The 13,252-nt window shown below is 40.8% G+C and overlaps 1 long non-coding RNA gene across 2 annotated transcripts; it reads left to right on the forward strand.

The window, feature by feature from the left end:
* The first annotated feature begins 7,838 nt into the window (after nucleotides 1–7,838).
* Nucleotides 7,839–13,200, forward strand: LOC119617750. Of its 2 annotated transcripts, XR_005234147.1 has the most exons (4): nucleotides 7,839–8,225; nucleotides 8,363–8,561; nucleotides 12,552–12,604; nucleotides 12,704–13,200. It is a non-coding gene; the product is annotated as an uncharacterized LOC119617750 (long non-coding RNA). The 2 variants fall into 2 exon arrangements; XR_005234146.1 differs by having other exon boundaries at nucleotides 12,552–13,200.
* Nucleotides 13,201–13,252: the final 52 nt, after the last annotated feature.

Here is a 13,252-nt window from a genome sequence, read left to right on the forward strand (position 1 = left end):
TTTTGTACTTTGTAAATCCTGCTTCCACTCCAAAAAAAAAAGAAGAAGAAGCTAACTTCCATTCTGTTTCAGCCAACACGTAGGCACAGTTTTATATTTAAATTCTTATCCGCTCACAACTTTTCTCTCCCTTTTTTTTTTCTTGGTAAATTTTCCAGCCTTGTCACGCTGTCCTCTCTGCCTCCTGTTCTGTCTCTCTCTCTCTCTCTCTCTCTCTCTCTCTCTCTCTGTTTCTCTGTTCTTTCTTTGTCCATCACTGGCATGGTCACGATCGTTGCATAATTGCACAGTCGCTTAATTATCAAGAACTCTCTGTCTAGCACTTATCATGTCAGGAGCCTGATTCCGTTCTACATGAGGATGCACAACACAGGCACTCTCTCTCTCACACACACACACACACACACACGGTCCTCTTCTGAACAGTCGTCTCTGCATCTGTTGTTTCGTTCTCTTGAAAAGAAGTGCGGCACAAAGTTAACGTGCTGCTGCAAAAGCACCTGCAATTAGGTGAACGGCTGTCCAACGTAACAAAACCAAGATTCACCCACATGCAGCCACTCAGTCACACACTAGCAATCATTATGCTCTTATATGTGACGTGTAGGGTATTTGCACAATTTTGCAAAGAACACTACAATCAAATTATGCAAACAGTGGTTGTGATAAACAGGAATCAGATGTGGTCTTGAGGAGATGTCTAATGAGGGACTGGAAATCAATTTGGAGAGCAAAGCCTCTTAATAATTGATGCACTCTCTAGTCAAATGGAAGGTTTTTATGTGTGAGTTATTGTCTGCAGCTCTGGGCAAAGAATGGTCACCATGGTGATCCCTGAAACCAGGGTCGTTTAAACGACACAAGTGGGTGGCAAAATCTTGTCAAGCGATCAGACTTTCACAAACATGTTTAGAGAAACACATTGGCTTTTATAATCTATTAAGGACTTTGTTTTGACAGTGGAAAGCTTTTTAAGGCATTAGTGCCCATCAGTTTGAGACTGGAGCAACAATACAGCTGGAAATGTATTAAACCAATTCAATTTACATGCAACTGGTAACGCCACAGCACAGCGATGCAGTGGTTAGATCTGTCGCTTCCCAGCAAAGAGGTTGCAGACTTGGAGCCTTTCCAGATGGAGCTTGTACCTTCTCCCTGTGCACACGTGGGCTTACTCTAGGTACTCCAGTTTTCTCCCACAGACCGAAAAGATGCATGTTAGGTTAATTGGTAACTCTTAAATTGTCCTTAGATGTGAGTGAGCGCATGAATGGTTGTCTCATTTGTCTCTATATGTCCCTGTGATGGACTTGCAACCTGTCCAGGGTGTCCCCCGCCTCTCACACAGTGACTGGTGGACATAGGCACCAGCTGCTCCACAACCCAGAAAGGAGAAAGTGGGTAAAGAAAATGGATGGATGGGTACCACCACCATGAAATACTGGCAATCATCAAATTTCCTATGTGTGACTGAAAACAAAATATCCTACGTACCAGAAAGTAATCACTTGACGTCCATCTACAACTAATTAACTTTTGAAGTCAACCCAATTCAAGATGGCCACCACAGCTAACTCAGTTAACTGCACAGATATTGAGCAAAAATGGGTTGTGGAAGTAGCTGAGAGTCATCCTCAACACATACTCTAAGAACTAACTGATCTCTGCTTAAAACGTTGCCATTAACTGTTCTAGTCAACCCAGTTTCTCTGTTACAAAAATATTTCATGAACCAGTGGATAGATTTGAACAAAACTCTCAGAAAGTGGTTACTGGGTGTACATCTACAGCTGATTAACTTCTGGAATCAAACCCATTCAGGATGGCTGCCACAGCCAACTGATCTTAGTAAACACAACAATTGGTATAAGTCAGTCAATTTGGCAGATATTGCGATAAAGTTTGGTGTGGTTGTAGCTAAGAGTCATCCCCAACACATACTCTGAGTGCTAACAGATCACACATGAGCTTTGTATAAAAATTTAGGATACAAGGCGGCAAGCGATATGAATTCCTTGTAAAAATGCCAGTTTTAATGTTAAATCTCTTTAAAATTTGCAGCATGACAATACAAGTCACAGAACGGCTTAGAAATGTAACCACAAATATTGTTTCCTTTAACTATACAAACTGTGTAAATCTACAAACCCTTCCTGAGCCACTGGCTCAGCACAGTACAGTGCTTAAATTAGTAGGTTGAGTCAGAAATGTCCTCATTAGATCTGCAAGAAGTCCTCACAAGTGCACCGGAGCTTAGGCAGACCACACACGAACTCACAAACACACATGCAAGGAGGTTTGCATGGTTTATCCTTGGCAGATGGATACAAGCACAACATGTTCCTGTGGGATTCCCTCCCCCCCAGAACCACCAAACCTGAGCGGCGGAGGGTCATTCATGCACAAAGATAGCCATACTTAACTTGAGTGATTTATTGACACACAAGGACTGGAATGGTGCAAATTTGAAAGCGTGGACAGGTTGTGGGTCCGGTTTTGTGGTGATAGAAGCTTTGATGGATGGTCAGGTCACATTTTGGAGGTTGAAGCGAAGGGGTGGTGGTCTCTTCTCAAACTCTTAACGGTGAACAGATGGTGTCCTTTACCAGAATAAAACTTCCCAGATTCAGTTGGAAAGACGCACAAACACATCGATTCTGGCAGGGAAGAGGCTCACTGGGATTTAAGAAATGTTGATGACACAATTTAAGTTTGTGCAAAAAAAGGGAGGTTCCTTTTTAAGAAGCCTTTTTGTCAAAAATTCAACTCAGTCATACAGTAATTATGTTTTCTGATGCGCGTATTCTTTAGGAATGTCAAAGCGTTTGAATCACTGTTGTGTTGCACACACTCAGCACAGCCTCAAAGATGAATCACAAGTTTTGTAATAAAACAGGTTTTCTAATCATATTTGATCTTGTCAGAGACATTCAAGATGTAAGTCTACATTAAACAAGATACAAATGGGATTGGTGTGATTAAGAATAATGAAGACTTTGTGATCATATTTGGCTTTGATCACTGCCATCTGTACAGGCTTACAGGCCAGATCTGTTAAAATTTGGTTTCACTCATGGAATTAAAAGTCTCTTAGATTTGGTCTTTTAGGTCTTTAGAGTTACATTTTAAACTTCCATACTCATGTTCCCTATTATTTCCTTATTAAATCAATAGTTCAGATCTTTTCAAGTTAGATTTTGTGGGAATATGATGAACAATTAATAAATTTCCTGCCGTAGATAGCTCTTTGAATGACCTCAGCTTGGAAAAATAAAGTTTAATTTGAACTGAATTGACATGCCAACTGTGCCAAAACTAAAATGGACTGGTGCCATTTTGAAACAACACCAATTTCAAATATTTCACAGCGATTCAGGTCAGCACTATTTCATAAACCATACATCATCATATTTTGCTTTTTAAAGTTAAATTGCAAAAGGTTATGATATTCCTTCAGGTTGCACCGAAAGTGCTACAGCTAGCTGCTGCTATTTGCTCTTATGAATAACCATAGATCTGCACGCAGGGAACTGTTTATTGCAATTCTGCTTTTATGTAAATCTCTATGACATTTTTGAGACTGGAGTTGTTTTAAAATAGCAACAATTCACTTTAATGTTAGCTACGTCAGACGTTAGCTCATTAATCTGCTTAGATTAAATTCTGTTTCTCCAAACTACGACAGGTAAGACATCAGTTGTTTATAACACTTCCACATAACCACTTCAAAAGACCTGAACTGTTGCTTACAACCTTTTTTTTTAATTTGATAAAAGTCCTTTGTGAAACCTTCATTTTTTTTCCCATCCATGCTCAACAATAGCTTTGCCGTAGAGGCTTGCAACCTATTACAACTCATAAACCAGAGGTCAGATTAGCGTACAACTTTAGTGTATAATGAGCAGTCAAAAAACAGCCCCTGGCAGGATTACAAAGTTCTCGGAAGTCTGTATTATTACACGATTAAAACCAATCACATTACTGTGCCCATGTCTATAAAAGGCAGATAATGAATGAAAAGAAGGCACTCTAAGTCCAATCATAACAAGCTTATGGTTAAAGGCTATGAGCTTTGAATCACCACGGATTATTGTTGTTAACTCCTTGTATTTGTCCTCTAATCTGTACACCTTACCTGTACAAAGATGAAAAAGTAGAGTATTATAATGAATTCTGCAATGTTTCTAAGAAATGATTTTGTGGCTGTTTGAATACATATGAGGCTCCACCTATCCCTCCCCCTCTGCGCTCCATCAGTAAAATAATAGACTAATCCCATTATTGGGTATTATATGAAAGTCTGTGAATGTCATTGGCTATGCCTATCACTGTCACAGTGTGTGTGTGTGTGTGTGTGTGTACACTTGGTTTTTGCTGGCTTTTTAGAACCTTTTTCTGGTATTATCACCTACATTGGCAGGACCAGTAGTCCTTATGGGGACCAAAAGCCTGTCCTAATACGAAATTTTTTATACTTTTAGGTTCTAGTTTTAGGGCTAAGGTGTTCATTTAATTTAGTTCAGGTTAGTGTTAGGCATGTATTGGTAATGGTTAGAGTAAGGCTACATAAATGAATGAAAGTCAATAAAATGTTCTGTTTAGGATTGGGAATATTAACTTGTGTGTGTGTGTGTGTGTGTGTGTGTGTGTTTGTGGACTTGGTTTTTGCTACTATTTTAGGACCTTTTCTGGTATAATCGCTTACCTTACAGGGCCAGTAGTCCTTTTGGAGACTGAAGCACGGTCCTAATATGGTGGAGTTTCATTTTTGGGTTAGAGGTTTGTTTTAGGGCTAAGGTGTTTAAAGTTATGGTTAGGTGTATAGTGGTAATGGTTAGGTTTAGGGTTAGGGTCAGGATTAGGCTACAGAAATGAATGGAATCAATACAATGTTCTAATAATCATAGAAATACACCTTTATTATAACATAGCTACTTTAACCTTGTTGGTCTTCCATGGCAATGCAGCTCTTCAACCTTGCTGCCCTGTCTATTCATTTTAGCACATGTAGATTAGTTTCCACAATTCCAACTTCACTAAAATTAAACTCAGTCAGACATAGGATCTGTAGGACACAAAGTAACTGTTTTACATTCTTCTTTTAAATATTTAGGACTAATAAACAATAATAATAAATATTCTTAATACACTGATTTAATTTAATGACAAATACCACCTTGCAGACACTGACACTGGAACAGAAAGGAAGGATATGCACATGTGGTATTCAACGCTCCAGATTCATTCTGGTTGGACTTTGAAGCAATTTTAGACCTTCCCATGATAAAAACGAAGTGGAGGAAAGGCAAGAGCTAATCCACCAGGATGTGTGCACAGAGGTGGAAGAAGCTCAATACGTAGAGTAACCGTGTGAGCAGCACCAAGTCCAAGTTATTATTTTTTTCATTTTATGTAAAGCCAGTTTACAACAGAAGTAATTTTTGGGAATATTTTTTTTTTTAAAAAGCAAACAAGTTTTGAGCCCAGTCAGTGTATGAGTTTCTTTCAGGTTCTTTCAACTAGTTCGATTGAAGCTTGATGGACCTAAAGCTATCGAAGATGATGGTACAGATGGGTCTAAAACCATGTTCTGCTTGCAGTAACATACTGTACATCATCAGCTTTGGCATCTGCTACAGAAATTATTAACACCCATCGGTGCACCATCGTGAATGATACAGGATGGGGAAAAGGCTCAGCCGAAACTGCACGCCTTGGGAGAAATGCTTACAAAACTTAAAGGCTAATTAAGTAACGACACAACAAATCAAGCAGAGCGTTTGATTCCATGTCTCGAGGGCTGAATGTTACAGGAAGGGCTTGTTGGGCTGCTGCCTTTTCACCAAACCGGAGATTCTTGGGGATTTGCGTCCTGGAGAGAGGAAGTGTGGTGATTTGGCTTTTTTCTGGGTTTTGTTTTTGTTTTATTTTGATTTTAGTTCTTTGGTTTTTGTTTTGTTTCTTTTGTGTTATTTGGTTGTACTTTTCATTTTTGTCTCATGTTCATGTTCATTTTCACTCTCCCCCAGTCATTCACTTCTCTGTCAGACACGCCCATCTTCACCTGTCCCGACTCAGCAATCATTCCACCTGTTCCCACTCACCTCGTTATCCCCAGTCTTTGAAGCCCGGTCATTTCTCTCCATACCTCGCTTGTCCATTATCTAAGGTTTGTCTGATGTTGTTAGTTTCTGTCCTGCCCGTTCCTGTTTCTTGTTCCTGTTTATGCTCCTGTGTTTGCTCCTGTTTTGGTTGGTTTTTGATTTAGTTTTTATCTTATTAATTTGCTGCCTCGACAGCTTTTGTTTTCATTTTTGTCATTAGTTTAATAAATTAGTTTCTTTTCTAATATGAGTCTGCATTCTGGGTTCGCCTCCGTCTTCACCACCGATCCTGACAGGAAGAGCTTTTAGAAGAAATCTAAGAAGCTGCTATAAAAGGCTTGCGAGTGACAAATAGTGTTGTAGTGCAGGGTATATAGGCAGGTATATAGAGTATTATTTTCAATCAGAACAGACTATTTATGTCTCCAAGTACTGTATACTGTACATCAAATTCAGTAATGCATTTTTTTTCTTTCACTTAGGAAAGCAAAATGTGTGACTTTCCATCATGGTTTTCATCAGTCGTCTTCTCAGAATAAGTTGGTAACATTTAAATGTTAGGGCTATAATATCGTAGTGATACTTAACCCCTGATGATAAGCGGAAGAAAATTTGACAATGTGCAGATACCGCTGGACCACTTTGAGTTGAACTGAGAATGTTGAGTTTGTCTCAAGAATATTTAAGAGCTTTCCTTCTTCTAGAGCCATCTCTACACCCCGACTTGAAGTCAGAGGCCGTTTGAATTTACTGGATCTCTGGTCAGGATTTGATCAAAGGCCGTCAGGTGAGGGCATCTAATGTTACTGTTAATGTTATATTAGATTACAAAGAAATCTGGGTGCTTGGAGGCCAAAAATAAAGAATTTAGAACCTATTGCAATGTGCATTCATACGCTCACACAGCCCTCTTTGTTTTCCACACAAAAAAACAGCATGAGACCAGCCCCTGTAGTTCTGAATCACCTCCTTACCGACCTTTGCGTCATCGTAACTAGACTGGGCGCCCTCACCGTGAATAGCTGCCAACAGGGTTTGCTGGTTCAATTCCCACCAGCTCTTTGTCTTGTTGGTCTCAGCAGAAGCAGGGTGGTGAAACAGCCAAAGACACACAATGAGTTAGCTCTGACATTTGTAATTACAGAACAGGATGTAGTGGAGTGAGGGCTGTTAATGCACTACGGTCTGTTCAGACTGACCGCTATAATTACAAGCAGCCTGGACTCAGCCCGGCATAGACAGGCTCTGTCTACGGGGCCGAGGTGTGAAACCACCCGTGGCTCTCATTAGAGGACATGAGCTAATGAGTGCAGTCCAACACACACACGCTCTGGGAACACACCGAAACACATTCACATCATGTCCGGAGCTCACTCTGCTTTTACTACACTCTGCCAAGCCTAATTTCACACTTTTGCCTCTGGTGACACACACACGTGACTATACCCTGAGATGGGTGTGATTTTAAATGGTGCCATTATGAATGGAGCTGGAAAAGGCCAATTATGAGTGCATGATTCTGATTATTTCATCTACTTTACAGTGTGCCAGTTCAGGAAATGACCACGAGAGAGACATTTATTGAAGAAATAAAATGCTGGAAGTGTAGATGGTGGGGAGGAAGTTTTTCCAGAGATACAAGAAACTGGAGAGATTAAAAAAAAAAAATGTTAGAGGTGGTGACCCAGAGAAAAGGGGAGCAAGGCGGCGTGAAAGGGTGAGGAGAGAAACACGATCCCTGTCTTGATAAAGCCAAATTTATCTTAGGGGACAACAGAAACAGCTCCGTGTCGCTGTGCAGATCTGCAAAGAAACAAACCAGTCCGCTGTTGAGGAAGAGACAGTCTGAATCCGATTGGACAGATCGGAAATGAAAAGTGAGTTGATTACAGCAGAAAAAGTGATGGGGGAGAAGAAGAGGAAGGAAATAAATTAATGCAAGGCTAAGAAAGTTTCCTGGCTCATATAAAGAAACGGATGAAAAGCTCTTGCACACGAAACCGGAATGACTGAGGTCATGAACACTGATGCTGTGCTGAGCAGCGGTTGTTTAAAAAGCTGGACTCTGAAGAGAAATCACAGATCCATGTCCAAGCTGGTGATATCATTTCAAAATCTCAAGTAAGTGAAATCACAGTTTGCTCATATCGCCGTGAATGAGTCTCTGGGGCTTGGGCGGTGGGTTTCAAAGTGTTTTGGGTGGGGTACGTGCCATTTCTGCACTGAGCTTCGTCTGTTTTCCTTGTTGCCTTTGTCAGTGTTTTATTGCTGCAGCTGTTGACTTTTCTGGGGTGGACGGCTGAATGCGGAAATGTGCAGCACTCTAAACAAGACCAGCGTCGCTCAGATTGTCCGTCTGACCCATTAAAGAAGAGAGTGGATTAAACACAAGAGCGGGCACATTCAACTTAGCAGTGTTCATCCGAATAAACTGCCTTGACCTACATCTTAACATCCGTAAGTATCAGACAGATAACAGTAGGCCAAATCCTACTTATGCATATCTTTGCAGACACCTACTGTGGATTAAAGACTCTTGTTCTGCTGCCAGTGTTAATACAGCTGTTAAAAAAAAAAAAGGTTGCACATTTGCTTTGTGGATAAGCAAAAGGACGGTCAGAGTACAAACTGTATTTAGGGCTGTTTTTCTAGACATTCAGTCCTGATCTTTGTGTCCTTAATAAAAAGAGACGAGTCCATTAGATTCTTTACAAAAAGGCCTGGTTATTATAGTCAGACCTGGATTGGGTTGTGTGGTCTGTCGAGGTCATGAGGATCAGATGGATTTAGACAGACTACACTTAATTGACAGATGCCAGGGAGACAGTGAGTACTGCCTCACATATCGATGTAAAAGCAGCGTTTTCTTGTTTCTGTCGAGCTGAGAACTGAAGAGCTGAAAGGATGGGAGAGGTTCATGTAGAGAGAAAAGAGATGGATGTAGGAATGGAAACAGGGGACCAAGCAGACGGGGGTAAATTGTAATTAGGTCCTGCTTCCTATTGGTCAGTCAGCTTGGGTTACCTTGGCAACAACAGGCACAGACGGGGGTGGTAATGTAAGAGTAAAAAACTGGTATTTTCTTCTTATAGCACTGGCTGCCAGTACATAACCACTCATTAAAACAACCAAACCATGCAAATCAACAGCTTGTAATATTGCAATAAAGACAGCGCAGACGTGACGTTTCCCTCGCTGCACACTGATCTTACGTGATGCGGGTAGCATTGTCATGCTCAGTCACGAGCATAGGTGTACGTGCGTCGGGTCAGCTGCACGCTAAGAGAAAACACTGAAGAAGGTGTGTGAAAGTGCACCTTGCTCCAGAGCAGATAAGGAAGTTGTGGAGAAGGACGTGTAAAACAACAACCTGAAAGGTTGTACCTGTAATGGTTATCGTAATTTGATATAACTTTTATGGCACAGGAGCAAAGTCCAGCTCTGGTTCTGAGGAGCAGACTGTGAGAGCTGAGCTGTTTTAGTCAAATGATGCGAAATGTAAACTCAGCTCTGAAGCCTTCCTTTCTGTGCGACTCTGGAATACATTAAAGTCCCACAGAGACAGGCACGGCAACGCTCACAAGGCTTACACAGGAGCTATTGTGCCTTCATCAGACCACCATTGTTTCTGTTTGCGCATGCATTCACAGACTGCATCTGACTGGGAAAGGTACAAGCCCGTGGATTTATGCATGCACGCATGAGGATATGCTTTGGGAAGGGGAGTCAATGAACTTTGATAAGAAAGAAACTCCTGTGGCACTTTGTCTTATCGCACATTTAGCAAGGTGACATCATGACTGCCAGTAAGGTGGACCACTGATACTACACTGTTTACATCACCAGAAACACTAGCCGTGTTTACCTCACCAGCTGCTCCATATTCCCTCACATGACTCAACCATTAATGTGCTGCGTTGTCCTCTCCTGTTTGATGCCACGATGCGCTCAGCTCAATTCCAAGCCGTGAAACCCGAAACCCCATACTTAGTGTTGCCGGTTAAGGATTTTCACTCTATAATGCATAATTGTTGCTCGTCTCTTCTTCTTGTTTGCTCAGACGTTGTTACTGTACACTTGATTTGGTTTCAGGAGACAAGCAGACTGAGAAAAGCAAACAGTTCAGTTCAGTAAATAAGTGAGGAATTGTCAGCCTTTGAGATTCTTGTAAAGAAGTGACAATTTTAGTTGTTATACTGCTCTGTTTTGTCATTCTGCACAAGGTTACTGTAATATGTTGCTGATTTTTAACCATAGAAAGTCGGTTTGTGACAAACACAAAAGTATTCACTGTGTTTTGCATAAATAGCGACAAGTTTGACATTTAGGGAATAAAACAAAACCAATTATTGAACAAGTTGATTGGTTATTATTGTAACAACACAGGCCAGGCAGAGGCTTGAGGACCCAAATGCAGACACAAAGAGGAAACTTACTGATTATAATTTGTTTTTTCCTGTGTTCAAAACCAACACATCTCAGGAAAATACAGGACTGCAGCATAGACCATGACAACACAAAAACACTGACAAATGGACAAAGAAAAGTTGGAGTTATAAATGAACAGAGGGTTGATGAACATGAGAAACAGGTGTGCTGATTACAACACCAGAACAGGTGTGCTAAAAACACTTACACTGCAAAATAAACAGGAAGTAATGGTGCCAACCCCTTGCAGGAATCCAGCATGAACTTCACATGTGGAAATGGTAAACAGCCTCCATTTGTATATCAGCGTCTGTGGCTCAGAAGGAAGTGCAGCTGTCTGCCAATCAAAGGGTTGGTGGTTTGATCCCTTCTTAATCTGCCACGTCTTAGCGTCCTCGGGCAAAACACTAAACACTGTTGAGAAGCCATGACTTTATTCCTTTCAGAGGAATCTCACCTTACCACTTCGTTTCTCTCACCGGAACTTTGATGTTGCAGAAAAGACGGACACACAAAAGAGTCTCAGACCAGAGGTTCAATTATCAATCATACATTTATTTAAGCATTCAGCCGAATGGAGACAGACAACTCACCAAGCCCGGAGAACCCCACCACACACACCAAAAATGTCTGAGATGATTCCCCTTTCACCTTCTTTTTATACTATAAACCGCGCCCAAGAGCAGGGTTTCTGCACACAAACAGCTGCAGCAGCTTGTTTTTCCGTCTCAAAGATGACTACCTTATCTCACTCGCCCATGTCATGATGTCCTGGAGCCTTCGGCCTCCCTCACCCCACTTACCCAGCTTTTCATTTGTGATTCTGCCCCATTCGCTCCTTTCAGTTAATTAAGCACATATGTTTTATTTTAATAATTAGTTTGTACGTTTTATCTGATCATAAGCTAAGCGTACCATCATTTTAGCAATCAAAGTATCAAAGTTTGATTATACTTCACAACACCTAGGCTGTGCTCTGCATGTGAATGGGTAAATACAGGCACTTGCATGAAGCTGTCTCTGGACATTCATAAATCTGTAACTGAGCCACCCACGTCCAGCACAGACATGAGCTTTCAGAAATCAAAAGAGGTGTGTAGCAGAGCTGAGCTGCAGTGATGCGGAGCACTACATGTTAAATGTGTGGTGGACGTCTCCCTCAGATCATTTTCAAAAACATGATGAATGTGATTCTCTTTGTGGTTAACCCAATTATTTTTTTTAATTATGAAGTTACTGTGCATCATCATCAATCTCCTCTGAAATAAATCTATTTATTGTTGTTTAGGCTTTGAAATCATACAGTCTGGTCGTCACACATATGTCACTACATTACACTCTTAAGTTGATTACTTTTTCACACCTCGATCGTTACAGTTCTGTTTCTACCTCTCTTGGTGGCTCAAAGGCGCAACAAGGCCTCGGCCTTTTAAGAAATCACACAAAGATGGCAGCTAGAAGGTGTCTAAGTCCCAGCTTGAACTGTTTGAAAGCTCTTTCTCTTAAATTGACTTGAGTTTATTTATATAGCTCACAGCAAAAGTCATCTAAAGACATTGTACGAAAGAATTCACAGTATAAAATGCCAATTAGTAAAAGTTATCTAAGGGAGCCAGCAGATTGCGTGAAAACTTCATTTTGTCACAATCTCTCATCCCGAGCGACATGTTGGCGACAGTGGAAAGGAACAATTCCCTTCGAGTGGTTAGTAAAGCTAGAAAAGTGCTATATAAGTCTATTCCCCACGTGGTCATCGCATTTTAACTTGTCAAAACATGTTAAATTAATTTGTGGCATATGTGAAACTCATGTTCGAACACAGTCCACTGCAGCATGTTTCATGTCCAACGCCGTCCTGCAAAACAAACTGTGACTAAAGTAACTATCTGATCCAAAAACAAACACTGTGTTTGCTTGAAATGCTTGAAATGTTTTAAGATTTGAGTTGTTTTTAAAGGTGTAAATTTGCTCTTCAATGGGTCCTTTTCTAAGAAGCTATTACCTTGATTCCACCATCAGAATGTCTCACTGATTCTCCAAACTGAAATCCCTCAGACTGCTGTCTACTGCAGGTAAAATGCTGATCATTCAGACGTATTATATAACCTGAACTTACTCGTAAATGCACTTATTATGTCATCTTTCTTCTGTCTTTGTTTTACATGTACAAGAAAATGTGCTCTACAGACGTAAAGGAACCACTCTGGCCCAACTTTCTTCTGTTTCAGGGCAAATCAAAGTTTCACTTTTTGTCCTCTGAATCATTTCAAGCGTCCGACAGTCTCTGTTAGGTTTCGTTGTACCACAGAGCTCACTGTGACTGTCAAAAATCTGTTTGTTTCTGCTCGGTGATGGATCTAAAAAAGAATTCTGTTTTTGTCCAAGGGGAAACAATTAGAGCAGTGTGTGCTTTGAGTTGGTGGGTGTTATGTACCGTCGTGGGAAGAGCAGCCGTTCAAGGCTGTCTCTGAACAAACTCATTAACTGACCATTTGTTAGGCCTGAGACGGATCCAAACAAACTGAAGAGAAAAGAGGCAAATAGGAAGAATTTAGAAGGATTAGTGAAGGAGAAGAAAGAGAACGGAACTCAAAAAGAGAAATGTGTTTAATGATTATGTAATGTTTGCTAATTGTTTCTGTCCATCTGAAAGGCCCCGTCTTTTGAGTCAGACTAAGCAATCAACGTTAAAACACATTGAACTCAGACACTTTTAATAG

This window comes from Kryptolebias marmoratus, linkage group LG16 (genome assembly GCF_001649575.2).
Source record: "Kryptolebias marmoratus isolate JLee-2015 linkage group LG16, ASM164957v2, whole genome shotgun sequence".
NCBI lineage: Eukaryota > Metazoa > Chordata > Actinopteri > Cyprinodontiformes > Rivulidae > Kryptolebias > Kryptolebias marmoratus.